Below are 21062 nucleotides of genomic sequence, written 5' to 3'. Positions count from 1 at the left end.
TGGAGTATACTAGCCCTATAGCCTACATTGTGACCTAGATGGAAGAAAGGGGAACAGCAGAGGGACTCAAACACTTTTCTCTCTATCTGCTGTCTCACTGGAAGAGCACAGCTCTGCTTTTCAGACTGCTACAATCACCAAGTAAGATAAACGACGTGTGTTAGTCACATGTCCACCAGAGTATTCCTCACTGGCCACTCAGTATCAAAAATAAATAAATAAATACATAAAATCCTTTGCCTGTAATTTCATAAAATGAATGGTTTCATTGAGAGCTGTTTGCTGTCTTCAGCTCTTTGGTAAAATGGGCTGAGCTGTGCACATTTCAGGATGCTGTGGGTGAAAACTGACATCTAATGTTAAAACTTCCACTAAAGTATCAACTAAGGCCAAAATGACCAGTCTGAGCTTAAACAGACTGAGTAACTGGGCTAGTCTGATCTGGTCCAATCTGGGCCGGGTTGTTCTGCGTATGTCTGTTGACTGTCCCCTGCTCAGCTCTGTCAGAGTGTACCCAGAGGGCCTGTTATTTTGGGAGCTCAGCTGAGAGGAGATGACAACATCATGGACTGCTTAAGCTGCTTACATTTCCTCAAGCACTCCCAGTGCACCCTGGGATCTACACTCTTTGGGTTGCTGCTGTCACCGCAGCGCCACATACGTCGAGTGCATGTGAGCAAGGCACTGCGATGAGCGCACAAAAGCAGTCGGAGACACAAAGGTGCGCAGCGAAAAGCATCTCCTCTTAAACGCCATACAGAGCGATATCAGTGGAAGGCACGTGCACACATCGGTGTGTCTGCTAAGCCTGAAGATGAGAGACTCCCTGATGTCTGTGGAGAGAGGTGGAACGAGGTACCACTACGGCAATAAAATAAAGTTGTGTGTGTGTGTGTGTGTGTGTGTGTTAGAGTGTGAGTTCTTCTCACATCTGCAGCATTTCTGTGTGGACTGAAGCACTGGCTTTAATTTGTGAGTCAGCAGATCCATTTTTCTGAATTGTATATTAAAGTTGGGGGTTGGGAACCACAGGAATGACTGAACAGCGAATAGGTGGATTTCCACTGTAGCGTTATCGTGTAATATATGTTTTGGTCAGGGTGGAACATATAAGGCATCAGTGACATTTTAATGAGGAATTAGTGAAAACTATCTCACACTTGTCATCTTCGCAACATCTTTGAAATAAATCGGATTTCCCAGGTGAGGTGAAAAACGCAGAGGCACAAATTTAGCTTTAGTGGGAATTAAGTTAATTTTGATAACCATGTATAAAACATGGTATTCAATGAGCTATGATATTTCAGCATCTCAGAACATTATATAGATCAATTATACAAATACTTTCTTCCTGTTCATAATGATGGTTTTCTGCTTATGACTAATACATATACGACATTTAGGATTAGAATATTACACAAGTCCATTAAAAAGTATAAGTACAGAAATACTGGATTATAGGAAAGTATGTTTACTCCCTGCTCTAAAAGTAGTTATTTTCAAAAAGTACTTTTAATCTGACAAACTAGCCTCATCAGAACTAATATTTATTGACTGTGACAGTATAATTTTCTTGTATGGTTTTTATAGATTGTATAAGTTTTACAGTGACTGAACACTCAGTTCCTTTGCCACTCATTATGTCAGATGATATTTTAAAAGTGAATATAAAAGGTGCCATTACTGGCACAGATCTCTGCAGTTACCACTATTCACACTCCATAGAGCTCCAAATAAGCAACACACTGAACTTTGTAAAACTTCAGTCAGAATATCACAACGCTTCAGCCAGAAGAGAGAAAACATTTTACAGCTTCATATGTAGGAAGAAGAAAAGCAAAACTGTAGCACTTATGTACAGAAACTAATATAGTGAAGTAGTAACTGCAGGGAAAGATTTGATATGTTAAAAAAGGAGAGATGGGGTGAGGAATAAGAACAGTAAATTGAGAGTGGAGATTTAAAGACAAAAAATCATAAAGAGTTTTAAGATGAGGGATTTTAGTGGGGTATTCTAAGTACTAAACATTCTTCAGGAGGTACATTTCTAAACTCTCAAAGCTTCATGGCTGCAAAAAAGGTTGAGTTAGTGTAAATGTACTCAACAATCATCCTGTGGATGTTTGGGAAATGGCTGTTTGGGAAATGGCTATTGGGGGGTTAATCTGACACGAGATACAGAGAGAGATAACTCAAAGAGTATTTGTGCAGACACTCGTCAGCCTTCTGACTGCGCCTCAGTAAGACAGCTTCCTACAGCAAGGCACGCTCCAGTCGGAAGGACAGGGAGAAGTAAAGGAGGAAAGAAACAGGAGTCAGACAAAGTTTACAGTCAAAGGAGTTACGTGAAGCAAACTTACAAAAACACATGTAGTCATGCAGTATTCAAAGAAAGAGATGTGTATCAGAAGAGATTCCTAGTCACACTATGAATGTATCTTTCCTGCTCTCCTACACTTTGATGAATCAACCTTGAATTTCTTCCATCAACATTTATGGAAGAAAATCTCCTTATCTCATTATGGACTCAGACTCAGTTTTCCTGACATGACTGCATGTCTCTGAATCCACAGCTACACTTTCTTCACTATAATAGCTTTGTATATCCTAAAATGACCTTCCTAATGTTGCTCTATGAATAACATGCACTATGGGAGATGAATTCCCTCAGTAGAACCTAAACTGACACAGCAGACAGGACAGTTACAACACAGTTTTATTCTTTTTGTGCAATTATACAGATTCAGACGTCAACCTTTCAAAGATAAAAGCCAGAACTTAACTTCTGGAACTACTAGTGAGAATCTAACCTACTACTCAACATAGGATGACTCTTGTCCTGTGCCTCAGTCACCTTTGTTGACAGAAGCCAAAGTCAAAAACTTAAAATAAAAACTTACTTTAAAGTGGCTATTTGAAGTAAGAATCTATTTTTCTCCTTCAAATGTTGATAGTTTGGAAATGAAAAGGTGAACAAAATTGCACTAATATGCTTAGCACACCAAGAGATTACATATTTAAAAATATATAAAAGTTTTTTAAAGATAAAACATGCGATTAATTTGAGGGGTTTTTACTACCAATGACGCAATCCAATATCAAACATCACTTTAGGTTCATTTTACTCGATTGAACTCGGTATATCAATAGAGATCTGTTACTCAGGTAATGTCCAGCTTAAAAACATGCATCTTTTTTAATGCAGGCAGGCATTTTGTTTTGGGGAGAAAACAAAAATGAAGCAAGCAATGTAAGATATATTCCAGTTTTCAAGTCCAAGATTTCAGGAATTCATGTTTTTGTAATGAAGACTAGCCAATTACAGTATTTTCCGCACTATAAAGCGCACCAGATTATAAGGCGCACCTTCAATGAATGGCCTATTTTAAAACTTTTTTCATATATAAGGCGCACCGGATTATAAGGCACATAGAATAGACGCTACAGTAGAGGCTGGAGTTACGTTATGCATCCACTAGATGGAGCTGCACTAAAGGGAATGTCAACAAAACAGTCCGACTCCGGTGGGCGAGGAGAGCCTTCCGCGACTGGGCCGGGGCGTGGCCGGACGATGGTCACCCTTCTCCGTTCGCGCACAGCATGTTCGTGGAGAACGTGGCGCTAAATGACCTGCAGACGACCTGATTATCAGGTCGGTAGGTAGATGGGTCAGCCAAACAAACCAGCGTTCTGACAACTATCCCAGCATGCACCACGCGCTTCTTCTTTCAGGGCGAAAATGAAGTCGGCGGCTGCTTACCGTAGATGCTAGACCTGTTGTGGCTCAACATTGCTCCATATATAAGGCACACCGGATTATAAGGCGCACTGTCGGCTTTTGAGGAAATTGAAGGTTTTTAGGTGCGCCTTATAGTGCGGAAAATACGGTATATTGAACGACAGGCAAACCTAATCAAATATTGTAAATATGCCTATGTAAAAAGAGGACAAAAAGAAAATTTTTGAGATTGATTTTGAATGTTCCTCTTACATGTTTCTCATAAACTTGTACAATAAAAAGTATAATCTCTCGTTTTAGAATCTCACATTTTGTAGCTGCAAGTGGTTTCCATAAATGGAAAATACATAAATAAGCTTGTGAAAGTCCAATATCTTCCTTCATAAAGTTGCATTACTGAGCAAAATTTTCAAATCAATACAAGTAAAACTTCCAATATCTAAGAGAAAAATATCTGTGCTTTCCAAAACCTCCACAGGACACTGCAGAGGACCCACACAGCCTCCAGTTAACAAGCCCAAACAGGCCCAACTAGGTGGCTCAAACGGCAGCTTCAGTAATGACTGTCAGAAATCTGCCATCACCAGGTCACTTTCCCACCATATTTCTGCTTTCATCTTCCCTTCAATTAATAGGCAGGGTGCTTTGACACAACCACTTATTAGGAAGCAGCAGTGGGCAGGCAGAGATCGCTTTGCAAAGACAAACAACTTAATTAGTGGCGGCAAAGCTTTAATAAGTTCAGCTCAAAATAGTTAGGAAGGGCTGGTGAAAAAAAAACAACACAAGAAAGCACTGTAATTATAGCTGGGCAACATTTTGACTCCTAACTTACCACCTACAACTTCCCTGTACTGTTTGTCCTTTGTTTTCAATGTGACACAATAAATACTTACATTAGATTTTGTTTTAATATTATGGAATAACCAGTTATAATAATATGGCATCTTTATATTTAGAGGACATGCAGTAAGAGAGAGCTGTTAAAAACTCTCATGCTTTGCCTTGTTAATGTGCAAATGGAATGACAGAGCACAATATCCACATAGTTGTATGCATCTGTCATACTTTCTTTGCAAAGAAAGAAATGTGCTTTGTTTCCTGTGTGCTGTCAACAACTTAACAGAGCTAAGAATGAGCTGCCAGGGAAAGCGAACTAAGCTGAGGAGATGAACGCTTTTACACTCAAAATAACTGCTCAGACCTGCAGATTTACTCACAGCCTTCCAGCATCTGTAACTTTATTCATAACATATAGAGGCAGCAGATCGTTCATAAAATTGAATATGATATAGTATGTATTACCACTATCTAATCAATATAATATCGATGGAAATTACAACACTCAAATCACGTACCTGAACTTTCAAACTCCTGATGTGAACTTTCAATCTGCTAATAACTAATGTTTCACTCTTTAAGGTGAAAGCTGCAGTCACTTGAGACTCTCTCGCTTCCAAGTTTTTTTATTTTTTTGGACATCAAAGCATAAGTTTTCTTTTCGGAAAGAAACCACAGCGGGCCCCTGGTATTCATCGGGGTTAGGGAAACAGCTACAAACCACAGTTTTAATGCTACAAACAAAATATTTCATGATATGCATTAATACGCACAGTGGAAACTGTCCTGACACTGCAGCAGCTAACATCCATGGTCTTCTTTGTCTCCACTCTTCGGGATACGGAGAGTGACACTCGTAGATCAGGTGCTTTGGAAACGTCAAAAATGGTGTGTCAAGTAGCAGTGCATCTAGGTATTTTAGATTCTTTAAAATATTTTAGAAAAATCCAAACAATTCAATCTATAGTCGTTGGCATCCATTATTACTCTTGTAAACCGGGCACTGCTATGTGACTTCCATGTTCTTCAGCACATGTGGGTCACTTTAGGGTCACAAACTGTTTACACATAAGCTTGATTAGGGTCACTTTTAATTATTAATATAAATAACAAAGATAACGTAAAAAAACTACTTCTGCACAAAATTTAAATTGAGCATCAAGACCTGCTGTCTAAATATAATTTAAAGCTGCTTTCCCACAGGAACGGCTTTAACCGGTTTTGCCCCAGTCCGCCCCAGCCAGATTCGTTTCCATTAGCAGATATTCCTCCTGGTTTTTTGCAGATCCTCCTCCTGGTTTTTTGCAACCACTTCAGGGGTAGAACAAGCTGTGCCAAGCCATTATTACACTCAAGTTTGATTGACAGCAGTCTGCACTGCTTGAATGGCATGTGACCACTGCATGGGCGAACGGCAGACTTTGCAAACTCCAAACAACAGCGAACCCCTGCCTCTACACGGTTCAGTATTCAGAGATGTTTCCATAGAACCCAACTCCCAATTATTTGCTGAAAATCTCTCTATTCATATTTTTTGGTAGCACATATCTAAAATATTCAAAAGAAAACGCAGCTAGGTATGTCAGTGCAGTACGGAATCCAGATAATACATTTTATCTAAGTGTATGACAGTATCCAATGTATGGAGTTGTATGCATTGCTGCTACGTTAATGCCAAGTCAGGATGGAGACCCTGTGCCAAAGCTAAGAAAGCAGTGGAGCAAAGAGACTGAGAAGCCATCTGTCCCTCAGGGCTTTGCTGTGCAGAGCGCTGAATTTCCAATCACCCACACAAACATATCCAATCTCCACCAAAACACACCTCACGCAATCATTTACCTGGTATACACTCTGCATTTTGCAAAACATTCATATGACGCAATCCTCATGAGTCAGATGTTGCAAAGCCATGTGAAAACAAGCTATTAATTTTTTTTTTTTTTGATAGATCAATAAATGTGAACTCTGTTTAAATGGAGACTTCCCTTTGTTTAACTACTTAAGTAAAGTTTTTGGTCTGTTACACAGTGATTAATTTCATCTTTTCCCATCTGTACCAAAATGAATTAATACGTGTACATAGCACCTGAAAATGGAAGAGTCTCAAACTTATGTTTGACTTTTACCTTGTTGAACAAGAAAGGACGAAAACTCAATGAGGTTCAATAACCAGACGAGTAAATATTTTTAATCATTTGGCTTTCCTTTGTCTCGCAGCTATGGAATCATGCATGTTTTTATTTTTTGAGTGTGATGACTGATTTTACAGAAAGTGTGAGCTCTGCCTCCACACAATGTTAACATCCCACCAAAGATGCCCACAGGGTCCTCGATTCTGAACAAACAACCCAACATCCTTCCATAAAAGGGAAAACTGTGGAAGCATCAGGGACTTCCGATGATGCTCAGATTGACTACGTTTGAAAGTTTACTCATCTAAATACTTAATACTAAAAATCTGAAAAACCTTTGAAAAACACAACCGCTTAAAACGGAGCAACCTTATTCTAAGTGGTGGCATGTGCATAAAGATGTGTGAAGATGTGCCAGTGTCTATGCTGCTTCATATATTCTGAATTATTTATTATTGAGACTTAATGTGTTAACATTTCAAATGGATGAAGCCAGACAATATTTTGCAGACATAAAGAGAGAATATCTGCAGCAAATAGTTTGAGATTCTTGCTTTTCTATTTTTTTATAGTCAGTTTGAATTTATCCCATTAGACAGGAGGAAGGAGCATGAGATGTTTTACAGAGAGCAGGAGAATGTGGCATGCAACCCTCTTGTACACGTGCAGCCGTGCACATGGCAACAACATTAATCTTTATCTTTTCTTCTTTCTATCAATTATGCATACAGCGGAAATTCCAACAGCAGTAAAGAGATTAGATTTTCAAAATCAGAAGATAAAACTTTACATATTGTTTAAATATTACACATCCATTTTCACAGCTGCATCAGAAAAGAAAAGTTGAAAGTTTGTCCAGCAGATGAGACGCATTATGCGCTTCCTTGGATAAAAGGTGAGGGACATCAGAGGCCAAACTCTGACATAATTGTGCTTTACCGTGATTATACTTTTTTTTGTTTGTTTTGTAACAATAGATCACCAAATAAAGCAGATTTTGACCACTCTGGCACCATTAATTATTGTGACCACTAATGTCAGTGCAACGTCCACAGTGATTTGGCTTGAGCCAGTTAAGGTTAGCTGGTAAATCGATATAGGAGGAAAAGCTGTACATACATTTTTTATATTCTCCCACTGCAGAAAAATTTGTGTACAGACCTTTTCTGTTTCTTAGGTTTACACACAGAAGTTCTCCACCTAATACCTAATAGAAAAGCAAATATTTTTGCTGTAAGGTGGCAGCTTTAGTTTCTAACTATATTTAACCAGTTTTATAAAAAAAAATCTTGAACTTCTCATTGGGTAAAAGATAAATGTTCACTAAACACCAAAAATAGGGGTAGAGTTTCACAGGACAACAGAATCGGGTCAAAATTTAACCTTACATATTCACCTGAAAGAGCTGTTTTTGACACAAAACTGAGATTTTAAAGTATTTAAACAATTTTCTGTCTTCTCAATGGTGATCACAGTAAACAGGGTGCAGGTATGTCATTGAGTTAGGGGCGTTCACACCTGGACAGGTCACCAGTTCAACACATGGTCCTTGAAACACTAAGTTTATTGTCAGCTGTCAAACATGAATATATGAATATAAAACTTCAGTCTACTTCTTGTGCATAAAAAAGCACAAATGGAAAGAATTAAAAGCAGAAAAGAAAAAGCAATCTGCTCAAATAATCGCCTTCTATTCCTGTCTGTAAAGAATAAGCAAAAAGGGAAGCAGGGCAAAACCTTAAAGTAGCTGAGAGAAAACACAGCAACATGAGCTCAGGGACATAATCACAAACCAGTATGCGACATCTTGTAGATTTTCAGCACATTTCCATCTCTGTCAGATATATTCTGAAGGTTAATGTGATGCAAAGGTCGCTGTGCTTATAATAATGCAATGTAATATTCAAATGCAGAGAACACATCAAAGCACTGGCATTAACAACTGACCATTTGATTACACAGCACACCAGACACACAGACATGACGTAAAGGTCAGTACACGCAAGAACCAGTTACACAACTACTGAAAATTAGGCTACCTAATATAGATGTGTCATGGATCGCAGTTTAATCACAACAAGAAAGGCTCACTGGGATTTGAAACCATGCTGCAACACATAAGATGATATTTAAATAAAGGGGTTGACGCATTTACACATTGTCCCTGTCCTAATTATTTCACTGTAAAATTCAAGCACAGATGAAGGAAGCATTTTGTTGCATGTAACCTTTTCATCTCCCCTAAAGCACTATTCATCTTCTTCATGGACGCCGGTTCTGCTGGTATGGATTACTGTTAGATCACCAACTGCCATTTCTCCCTTACATTGCCTCTCTCCATCCCGTCGTTTAACTCTCCTTCACTTTATCTGTCCCTCTCTCCAGTGTAGGCAGAGACTTGTCTCCTCTAATTACATTGAAAATGATGTGATCATTCACTGCAGAGAATCTCTCTGACATCTGACAAAACAAAGAAAAAGTTTGTCAAGAGGGAAACTGAAACATTCTAAAGTCAGAAGTTGCTGCAGGTTTCCTGATCGTGATTTTAAGGGTTGTGAAGGAAAATATCAGAGCCATTAGCACTGCTGACCGGTTTCAGGAGCATTCAGAACACCACTATGTGCTCATTTGCTTTTTCATAAGTTTACAATAGTTTCTTGGCTTACAAGTTTTACTTGTTCCATGTTGGAGCTCGTAACTGAATTCACTTGCATGCCAAGTCAATTTTCCAATTTTTTTTGTTCCAAGTCTTTGAATACAAAAACACACTTAGAAACAACCAATGTTGTATCAAAATCATATTGCAATACAATATCTTACAATAAACTGTTTTCAAAATTCATCATAAATAGCTCATCTGTTCTTGCAAATCATAGCCTATGTGGAGAATTATCCTTTCTCCGTCAGGTTCTTGACGTACGAGGTTGAAGAAGAGTCAGTGAGTTGAATTCATGAATTCCATTTATTAAGGCTACAATTCAGCTGCTCCGTTTGTTCATGCTATCCTTATGGGCTAACGGAGCAAAATGGCCTCGAAAAACAGTTTGTAATTCTCTTTGTTAGTCCCAACCTAAGCTCCGCCCTGAAGAGGGCGTTCCCTAGAGTGTCATTTCCTTTAACCTTCGCTTTGCGCACATGTGATCTATGTAAATGCATGTATGTGTACACAAGCATGCAAACAGCTAAAAGAGAGAGGAAAACACAGTTATTTATTCTCAACTCCTACGAGCTGCTTCTCCATCAACCACACTATCAGCAGCTTCTTCATATTTTCATGAATAGATGCTCATTGTTTAAACATTATTTTAACTCGTTTGGCTGGTATAACTTTTTTCATCTCTTCCCGTTTCAGAACGGTGCAGATGGCAGATGTGCTACAGTTGTGCTGCTGTGGCAAGTTGACTACATGCAACCGTTGTCATGTTTTTTGAATAATTTCTTTATTTAATTCAATGCACATCATTCACTTCTCCGTGTTTCTTTGCTCTTGCGTTCTTCATACCCAAACAAAGTTTTGCAAACACAAATGGAAGCATCACACTGATGCTTTTTTTTGCAGGCTAAGTGCTTGAAGCGACTGAGCGAGACAGAGGATGCTGGGAGGATGTTGCGTTGCTCAATGTGGCGCTAACTAGTTCCTTGCACCAACCAATGGGAATATATGTCCATAGCTCCATCCTGAGAAGTGAATGGCATTTCACATTTGGAGTTTGTCTTTGTAATTCGCTCACAACTAATGTGTTGGCCACACACTATGTGTGTAATACAGTATGCATGACTTGGCATAAGAATAATCCAAGCTAGCTAGGTATCCTTGACTGATGACTCTCATGCTTATTGGGGTCTTTTTAGCAGTGGCTGCATGTCATTATGTAAATGAAGACTCCCTGATGAGAAGGAGGCAGGAGCAGGCATGATGCTCATTTCTCCAGACTGTAAAATTGGCTTCAGGGACTGGAGAAGGATTGTTGCTATATTTAGCATCTTAACGCTATCTTCTCTATCTTCTCAAATCGAAATACGTTGACCTTTGCTTCATCGTTTTAACCTCGAGAATTCTAAAATTTTTCTCTCTTAAACCCAGATGTGGACGCTCTTCTACATTACAATTGTAGGTTTGACATTTATACTTCAAAGAATCTGTGACTTTCTTCAGTTCAATCAACTCTGTTGGTTTTGATTTCTACAAATTGCTGCTGCAAATTCTGCCATTATTATTTATGAATAAGTGAGCTCTCTCTGAGAAATGGTACTACCGCTTTGATACTATGTTTTGTCTTGCATATTGTAGCTAAAGTCAAACTTAGTCCACTAGTTACTTAGCATAAGTTCAACTTTAGATCAGAAATAGACTCTCTAACTTTAAATTAAGCCCAGCTGTTGTTTTGTTGGCATCTTTCAGCATTTGGAAGCTCACTGATTACCATGTTAAATAAACAACAGTATAAAGTGTCATAGACACCGCTTGCTCAGTCAAGAAATCTCATAAAACGTGAAGTTTATATTGAAATATGCTTGTAATTTCCATCAGCATGCAACTTCATTTAATGAAGTCATTTTATTAATTATGAGTCCTGCAGATGAGTGCTTCAAATGTGACATCTTTTTGTCACGTTTGAAGCACTCATGAAGTTTTTGACATAAACAACAACATTAGTTCCAAAAGCCCAGGATCCAAAAATCCTTTGTTTTTTAGCATTTTGGGTATTCAATAGAAAAAATAAAATGGTGAGAGAGAGCTGGAGAAGAATAAAATGATTTATAAAGCACTGTGGGAATATGCTAACTGTTAGCAGTTAGCATGTGCATTATAGCTTCTTTATAGTTATGTGGTTGAATAGTGAAAATGTAGAATCCAAATGCAATCAACAGGCATAATGTAGGTTGAGTGCAAATAAAAAGACTGAAATGTTCAAAACTTCAAATCCAAACCATAAAATCAAACAAGACTAACAACACAGAGCAGAAAACACTAAGAATTAGGAGTAAACTGAATGAACACTCAGAGAGCCTACTGGAAAAGAAAAGGTAAGATTATTGATGAGGTGGAAACAGAAACCAATAATCCAAACAATCACAAAGCAGAACTAACCCTAACTCCAGAACTAATCAAAACAGAAGTGAAGCAACACCATAAAACAACCTGACTACCAAACTAAGCACTGCAACTGAAATCAGATTCTTAACCAACACATAATACACCTAAAGTACAGTACAAAATAAACACAAAGTTGTAAACGTAAAGAAAAAAATCACTTAGAAGAATCAAACCTGAACTGAATCACTCTACACTGAGCAGAAACATACATGTGAAACAATAAATGTTTTAAAATAAGAAAATGAAATTATGTTTGGAAAGCTTTTTTAAGCATTAGAACCATCTTAGGTTTGAAAAAGTATAAAAACACCGACTGTAGTTTGTGAAACATTTGTAAAGTAAAGTTTAGGTTTTTACAAAAATATCTTTGAAAACATTTTCAGCCTGATCTTGTGAACTGAATATCATATCCTCCTGCTTCATAAGCTTCCTCTGTATCATTACACCTCTACTCAACAGTTATAAAAATAGATTGAGCTAATAAAAACCAGGAGATCAATTTGCTTAGAGGTGTTACAGCGGTATCCGTAGTATGTTTATCGTCTGGAGTGCAGAGTCACAGCCGGGTGACTTCAGCGCAGTCAGTCAGACTTTAATTAATAAGCAAACTGCTTCCCTATTCCAACACCTCCAGTTTCCATCAACATCCATGAACAACTTTAAAAGGCAAAGCTTCAGCTCATTAACAAATTACTTTTGTTTTTCTGAGGAAACGCTACATTAGTGATGATTTTTTTTAAATAAATGCACCTAAATAAATAAATGTTTTCCTGCAACAATGACTTTAACTTGTTCTGACCACTAAGGGAATGAGAAAAAGATGTTTAACTGATTAATATTTAATTAACATTTACTTTAATGCAAAACAATGTACGATTCAGTTGCAGGGTTGCATCATGGGAAACACAATGTCTAACTCCACGGTGTTGGTCGGTGTTCAAGCTGATGTGTGTCACACCAACACGAAATCATGTTACCCTTTCTACACAGCTTAGATTTAGACTGTTTATTTTTCCAATGTAGCAAACACGACTTAAATATCACACATCCAGCTTTTGGACAAATTTAACTGGATTATCTTACAAATAGATCTCATTTCATAACGCCATTTTCACTGTTTTAATTTCAAAATCTATTTTATCTAATAGTCCATCAGGTCAGTTCAGGATCCTGTTTTCCAGGCATGTGAAGTTTCTTTTCATAGGTACAGCGCTCTTGTTAGATGAAACATTGATGCAAACTGAAGTGATGCGCTGCCTGTAACCTGCTTGTGAAATCAGCTGCAGGACTGGAGAAGACCAGGAAGCGGATAATCCTGTTAACTACTCACTGCACGTTTTACGAGAGCACGGTGTGCCTACTGATACAGAGAACACAATGTTGTCAAGATTTAAGCCGGTAAGATCAGATGCAACATTTGGTTCAGGTCAGAATAGAGCTTTTTTTCACCTTTTGGGTTTTTTACACCTTCCTCACTGCATCAGGAAATGTCAGGAATTAATGTTGAACATCAATCATCTTATACTTTCGCTTTATATCAAAATCTGCTTTTAACAGCCTGTTTTAAGAGAACATCTGTGAATTCAGAAGGCTTTTGAAATCATGCCTTAAGGTTAGAGGAGGTTAGGAAACTGGAAGGAAGCAATCTGCTCTTTACTTGCATCCCGAGGCCATCGTTTGGCCCTATCATCTTCACTACAGAGGCCTGCTGGCCAGACTCCCAGACCTGTTCTGTTCCAGCCAGATATCTTGTTTATTACCAATAGTTTTCTTTTTCTTACTCCACCTTTGTAACCTTTCAAATCTTGACAAACTTCAAGCAACTGTTGGAGATCGAAACTGACTTAAGACTTTTATGATAACTATTTATTCATCCATACAACACTTTAGCTCTGGTTCCAACAGCAGCAAGAGGAGGAGTTTCAGTTTATCAGTCAAATACAGTAGAAAACATTGGGGCACTTTCCCACCTTGATATTCAAGACTTTTCAAATTGCAAAAAAATGGTGAATGTGATTTAACTGCGTGAAGTTGTGATAATGCTGATTTTAGGCAGGATTTTTCCTGCTACTTTCTAGACCTTCTCAGCAAAGCGATACTCCACATGTATCAGATCTGCATCTGGGTGTGCCTTTCAATCTGCAGAATTTCACCAGGAATATCAGAGGTTTCTTCACATGCATTATAATAATTGTGGATCCAAACTAAAAAAGAAATACGGTGGGATTTGCTGATACCTGTATGCTTTGGATTACTGCAATTTCCTTTCAGATATGCACTTCAGAATATAATCTCACATGTACATGTACATGTTTCTGCACATGTACAGTGCATGAGGTGACATAATCAATATAGTACACTATCAATGTGCAATTTTATGCAAAATGTCACCCTGGAAAAGGTATCTGTGTGTACTGTATGTCTTCATAAGTGCAGCCAGAACTGCAGTCACTCTGAGCTAATCATCACACTGTGTCTCTGAAACCTGAAGTTGTTTTTAGGTGATGGTAAAATTATAAGCACTGTAATGAAAAATATGCAGTGAATAAAAAATTATTCACTGCAGCAGATGAGGAATAGTTTAGAAAACCATTTTCTGCTGATATTTTTGGTTGAGTATAGAAATGCTTCAACTTTTCACCTTTACAAAATCTCTAATCTGCAACGCATCTCTAACCTCAATTTGCCTTGAACCATCGTAGGACAGGGAGCAGATCAGGCCGCCACACAGTTCACAATACTGACCTCGAGGATTAACGTAATTTATTGTTATCTGCCAGTTTGACACACGTAACCACAATTATGGAGGATTATATTTAGATGAGATTATATTCTGAAGTGCATATCTGAAAGTAAATTGCAGTAATCCAAAGCGTACAGGTATCAGCAAATCCCACCGTATTTCTTTTTTAGTTTGGATCCACAATTATTATAATGAATTAATCCAGGTAAATAATTAGGTCATTTTAATCAGCTTTGATGAACCTCATCGACCTCTGATAAATCTGAAGCAGAAAAGCTCAACACCCAATCATCATTTGGGTGGATTTAGTGTTTAATACTGATTAAAACTAAAATAATAAAACAGCAGTTTGTAGGAAAAAGTATGATTTTTCAAGTACATTTTCTTTTTTACACATCTGCAGCTAAACATTTATTTCAACGTCTTTCTTGTGTAACAAAACATAAATACAGCAGATTTAAACTTTACGCCACTGTGTTTTCCAGAATAAAGCCAGCACTGGTTTTCAGAGCATCACGACTCTAGGAATTGTTAGACTGTTATAGTCTGGAGTTATCTGAAAATATCATAGAACAAGTGAAAGATTCTGACTATAACATTACAGAACTGTTTCTGCTCACACCCTTCCCCTTGCTCTCTGCGGCGGTGCAGCTCCATCCTCACAACAGAGCCTGCAGAGATAGCACAGGCTAGTTAGCATGGCCGCTGACGACAGTGGGTTAACAGTTGTCATGTTGCGAGGAGGTATTTCTCTGCCGTTATCACAGCACATACATGAGCATGACTGTCAGCACTAAGATACTTCCCCTGGCTCCTGTTGATTATTGCTGATTGAGAGGAGTTCATTTATGCATATAGCATAAATAAACCACAGGGAAGGAGGCACAGGAGCTCAATTTTTTTCACAGATTACTTGTTTCATGTTATACTGTCACAACATAGTGAGACAAACATTTTTTAAAAGCTACATAATGCAGCTTCAAGGTAAGTTTAAAAGTTCCCTTCACCTCTCAAAGGTACAAAAGTCACTGATGCATATTTAGGAAGGAGGAAGGCTTTCTTCACCTGATCAGAAAAACACAGAAATACATTTGTAGCTATGAGATCTATAGCCTATTTTTGTTAACTCTTGACCTCTTTAATTTATTTTTGATTATTAAGATTTTAAAATCTTACATTTCTGATAAGTAAAGATAGAGACGTTGAAGATAATGAAGACATTTAACAGAAAAAAGCTTGAAGGAATAACTAGGAATAATTAAAACCCTGTTCTTTGGCCCCTACAAATTAACAACTAGAGGAAGCATGTTGAAATCTCATTTGAGGACAACTCTCAAAGCCTTTCACCTCAGAAGCCATGCAGCTTTGTGGATTATTAAGCTGACTAATGCATTTGAGCTTTTATGGAGGGAACACTTCGGCAGTGATGACGTCAGGCAGAAAACGAACCTTTTCTAATCCAAGAACTTATCATTGTGCAATAAAGAACTGTGCTTTATCAGAAGATGTTGTGGATGCATTTCATCCCGACAAACCAAAAACTGGAACTACAACACACCAATCTAAGGCCATGCTGGGTCACTGACAGAGATGGGTCCTTAGTCTCAAAGCAATCAGCACACAACTGAGAGATGGAGCGTGGCGGATCCCTGACGCCACTCAGAGACGGTTTCCTCCAGGCATGATCATCAGATCTGCGTCAGTACCAGGAAGGAATCTGACAGGGAACGATTTCACCGCTCTGTCATCGGAAATACATCACATCCTTTCCAAACGCACCGGCTAAATCCGGCAAACCTCATGAAATGGAACAGAACAAACACTGATCTGTAAACACATCTCGCTGTAATTTGAGTAACCGTTCCTGACAATAAATCCTTACACAAAGTAACATAATAGGTTGGTGAGACAATTAAATTATCCTAATTTATTTGTAGTTTCTGAAACTGCTAAGTGACAAGAAGAACACTAATTGACTGATGACCTGTCCAGAGTTTACTGGGCTTCTTCTCAGCTACGAACTGACTCTGGAAATGCTCCCACCCGCTGATGCTAAACAGGATTAACCAGTGCATAAAAAAGATAAATGAAGGAAAGAAAATGCGCTGCATGCATGAGTGAACATCTGACAAAAAAAATGTTTATTTTGCTACGTAAACATGCTCTATTCAAATATGACTGGAACAATTTGCTAAGCCACAAATATACTATGTAATATAGTGCCTTGAAAAACTATCCATACTCCATTGAGTTCTTTGGCACATTAAAAGCTCAGCATATTTTATAATTAACTTAAAACAAGCTCCTATTTCTTGATGAAAAGTTACTTTCAAGTTATTTGTGTACAATTTCAAGTGTACAAAGATATTTGCACCAAAAACTAGACAAAAATACTTGATAGCACTTTGCATTTTTGCATATGCACAGCTTAGCATTGATCAATCACATATCATCCCAAAGAAAATCCATTTAAATTTGAGGTTGGAATCTGACACAGCATCAAAACTTCAAGAAACTTCCACATTCAGGGCTGCAGGAACTGCATTTTAAACCCTTTGCAAAACCCTAGAGTTAAATAAAACCCAGCAGTTCAGGCGCCGACATCTAATCCTGCGTCTTAATGATTATACCGTTAAATCTTCTCTTAATTATTACCAGCTGATCTTCCCTTGACCTCAGGCTACTCGCAGTATCTCCTCAAAGAGCAAACCAGGGTCCTAATGACACTGTGTGCAGTTCTGCTGATGAGATTAGAGCAGGTGTCAGTGTTGTGGGGGGCAGAGCTGCCTCCATTGTGATTAATGAAGCAGCTACAAACTCCTTTCTGGGCATCCATTGATTCAATGGCTTTTCTTGCGCTGAATTAATCTGCCAGCAAATATGCAAGACTTATGCCCCGTGCTTTGCTCATATCTGTAGTTTGGGGCAGCCGTGAATCGGCTGGCTGACACTTGGAGCCCAGGAGGGGAGTATATCAGCACGCTGCACAGGGATGAGGCTCGAGCAGAATGACCGAAGAGCAGGGAAAGTTATTTGCACAGAAGCATGTGGCATAAATTAACTGCCTGTTCAAAATCAGCAAAATAACAATAAAAAAGAGTTTATAAATCGGGATAGGCTTTATCTTCAGGGATATGAGACTACAGTGAGGACAAGCAGGGTGAAAATTACTGCATAACTGATGCAAAATGCTAGAGTGGAAAACTGTTAAATTGCATATATAGAAGTTATTTATCTGTGGGTTTTGAGCGAGAAGAGGCATGAAGCTCAGAGTGTGTGCGTCCTGTTCGCTTTGACACATCACTTTGTCTGCACAGCTTAGCTTCACAAGGACAGAGAAAACTAACACAACATGATTCACTGATGTTAATACCGCAGCCCAGATTCACAACATCCTCTCACCAGGCTTCAGCTTCCTCCTGCAGAAGACAGGCAGGACATTTTCTGAGAGGTGAAGAGACACATTTGTCACAAAACTTAAAACTTAAAACATGGACCTTACCACAGGGTCCGCTTTTCATTGGCTAATGCCCATTTGATGTCACTGCGCAGCTACCACGTGCTTGACCGTCTCACAAACAAAAGCTAAAGTAGCATACACATGCTTATGTAGATTGTGGACTAGCAGACCACAATCTACACAATCAAAGTTTTTGCGACAGAACTCAAATAAGAATGGTTCTCCACTGTCGGTGGGGAATCTGTACAGGCGATGTCAGGTATCCTGATCCTATTTGTGGAAATAAAATTCACAGATTTCCCAAATCTGATACGGAATGCCTAGCTTGGATCAAAGCTTGTGCACGACCGCATTTGCACCTCAACCGTCGTAAGATCAATAAAATGTGTACCGTATCTGACATACATTAATGATTTTATTTTACCTGAAAAGGCTTTTTACGAAACTAATCGTGTTAGCCACGCTAGCACCGAGTATCAGGCCTAGGCACACTCAAACAGACAACAACAGGAATCACTGATTTCAAAAGTAACCCTCAAAACCATGAATGCCGACTTACCCAGCCTTGCAAGAACAACAGGCATCACTGATCTTGTCCACAGCTATATTTATGCTGAGGGTGTGAGGATCTGCTGTTTTCCTCATTGATCGGTAGCATTTAGGTGCAACGCGCACAATGTTGGAGGCATCGCGTGGCTCAAACATCTTTATGTTGTCCAAAAAAGATGACATGAACTTGTTGGTTCCCTTGTCCATTGTCGTGGCTGATATTTTTTGAGAATCCCAGAAAGGCTACACTAATCGACTCAGAAATACTTTGTAGAGAGTTGAAACGAAAGACGCCATGTTTACGCATAGAAACTAAGCCCCGCGAGGCTTTGTTTGTGAGACTTGCAGCCACGTGGGACTGTCGAGGGGCGTTTCTGGGCGGGGCTTGGTAAGGTTCATTGGTATTTTCTTTTTGATATGAATCACTGCTGAGAAAATAGTTACTGAGGAAAAGTTCAAGTGGTTCCAGTCTTTGTTACCAGGATATTATTTCTCTGTTTGAACCAACGACCAGGACAGAACCGGGAAAGAAAGCTTTTAAATATGCTGCTCTTCATTACTGAAACCAATTACAGAAGGATCTAAAGACCAAAGAGATGGTTTCACTGAACAGTTTTAAAGCTCCATCGAGTGGCAAGGACACAAAAACCTCTAGCTGTAGATGTTTCATGTAATTTGTTTGCTGTTGGATAGTCCAAACTTTTGTACAAGTGTGGTTAAATAAAGGTTATGAACAAAGCGGATGACTTAGTTATTATTATAGTTGGACCAACAGAACTGTGAAGGTTTTCTGATTTAGTTTCTTGTGTCCAGAATATGTGAAATCGTACAGAAACATAATGAGTTGGTCATGAGTTCTTGCTCAGATATTTAATAACATTTTTATTACAGAATCTAAAACCATTCACTTATTCTGCTATTCACTTATTCTGCCATTAAGGCTTAATGGACATCTTAGTCCATCTAAGATGGACTATGAGACTGACTGTGAATGTGAATTATAGCAAATCAGTTTCTGGCTTTAATAACTGCATACAAGATTCATTACAAAGTTAATCTATTATTTAAACAACAATGATGGTAGATATTTGAAGGTAATTTTAGCAGCCATTGAGTGATAAATGTTTTCAAAATGGGTTATTTCTTCTGCCATGAAGGAGTGGGAGACTTAGAAACCAGTGTAGGCCAAGGGCTTGCAGAAAAACTGCCACAGAGATGGCAGGTGCTTCTGGCTTAATGGACTGTTTCCCTGAAATAATTTGCAGGCCGGGTGGTTGCCAACATTGGCAGGGTCAGGAGTGGTTTTCTCCATGCAAGTGCCTGCTTGTGTCCATAATGAAGGCAGCTTTCAGCCCAGTGATCATGTCAGTGATCACTGGGGTGAAAGCTAAGGGCTTTCTTCTAAATTTAGAAAACAGTTGGGAAACTCAGCTTTTACCTTTCGTTTGGTATCTTTTAGGAACTGCTACCCCTTGAAAAACTGTCCGTACCTTAGTTTATCTCAAACTTCTTCTTTTTCTGGAGTTTAATTTTCACTCAGTCAGTCAAGGTTTGGCTAGATTTAAGGAGCAGTGGACAGAAGGTGACATACTTTGTAGAGTTGTTGTGAGCATTACTATGTTACTGTTTTCATGGTATAATTATGCAAATAGATGAGCGTTAAAAAAATGTTTTTCTTCATGTTCATTTTGTGGTCGCCACAGCAGGTCATCTGTCTTCTTCCGTCATCATCTTTTTAACATAGCCATAAACCTTTTATTTGGTCATCCTTCATGCCTGGTGTAACCATATTTTATATGCAATTGTAAAGTGGAAGAGAATGATTTTTTTTTTTTTACAAATTTCCAAAAATGAAGCTCTTTATTGCCAAGTTAATTTGAAAAGTGTACTCTACTGTTTTTATATGCTTTTTAAGAAATTATCTATTTCTGTCAGTGGTTTTTCAGTCAGTGGACTTGTTTGACTGCAGCTAATGATGCTCATTTAACGCCTTCAGTCAGAATCTCAAGTTCTTCTGCCTTGCGTCTGGGATTGTTTCACATGACAAAACAACCTGTCCTCTTTCTGAAAGTTTATTTAAACTTGCATATAATTGTTTGCTCAGCTGAATGTGGCATCATGTGCATCTGAAAGGATGAATCATGACGTCACACAACAAAGAAGAGTGTTTTAGATCTGCTTTACATTTGCCTCCAGTTTTCACGAATTGTGTGAATTAACCTAGCTGGTACAGCCATATTGTCCTCGACTGGATAACCAAAATTGAATATTATGTTTGGTGCATGCAAACATGTGAAATTGAAGAAGTAAAAAAAAAAAAAATCATTCTCTTCCACTTTACAATTGCATATAAAATATGGTTACACCAGGCATGAAGGATGACCAAATAAAAGGTTTATGGCTATGTTAAAAAGATGATGACGGAAGAAGACAGATGACCTGCTGTGGCGACCACAAAATGAACAAGAAGAAAAACTTTTTTTTTAACGCTCATCTATTTG

General features: G+C 38.4%; 1 protein-coding gene across 6 annotated transcripts in view; it reads right to left on the bottom strand.

Annotated features, from left to right (window-relative positions):
• fgf13a (fibroblast growth factor 13a) overlaps positions 1–21062 on the bottom strand; it is a 100273-nt gene that overhangs the window by 75442 nt on the left and 3769 nt on the right. The gene's annotated exons all lie outside the window — the stretch shown is intronic.

The sequence above is a fragment of the Poecilia formosa genome, unplaced genomic scaffold (genome assembly GCF_000485575.1).
Source record: "Poecilia formosa unplaced genomic scaffold, Poecilia_formosa-5.1.2 Scaffold68, whole genome shotgun sequence".
Taxonomy (NCBI): domain Eukaryota; kingdom Metazoa; phylum Chordata; class Actinopteri; order Cyprinodontiformes; family Poeciliidae; genus Poecilia; species Poecilia formosa.
Note: the sequence above shows the minus strand (reverse complement) of the source record. Positions and strands in the feature narration are given on the sequence as shown.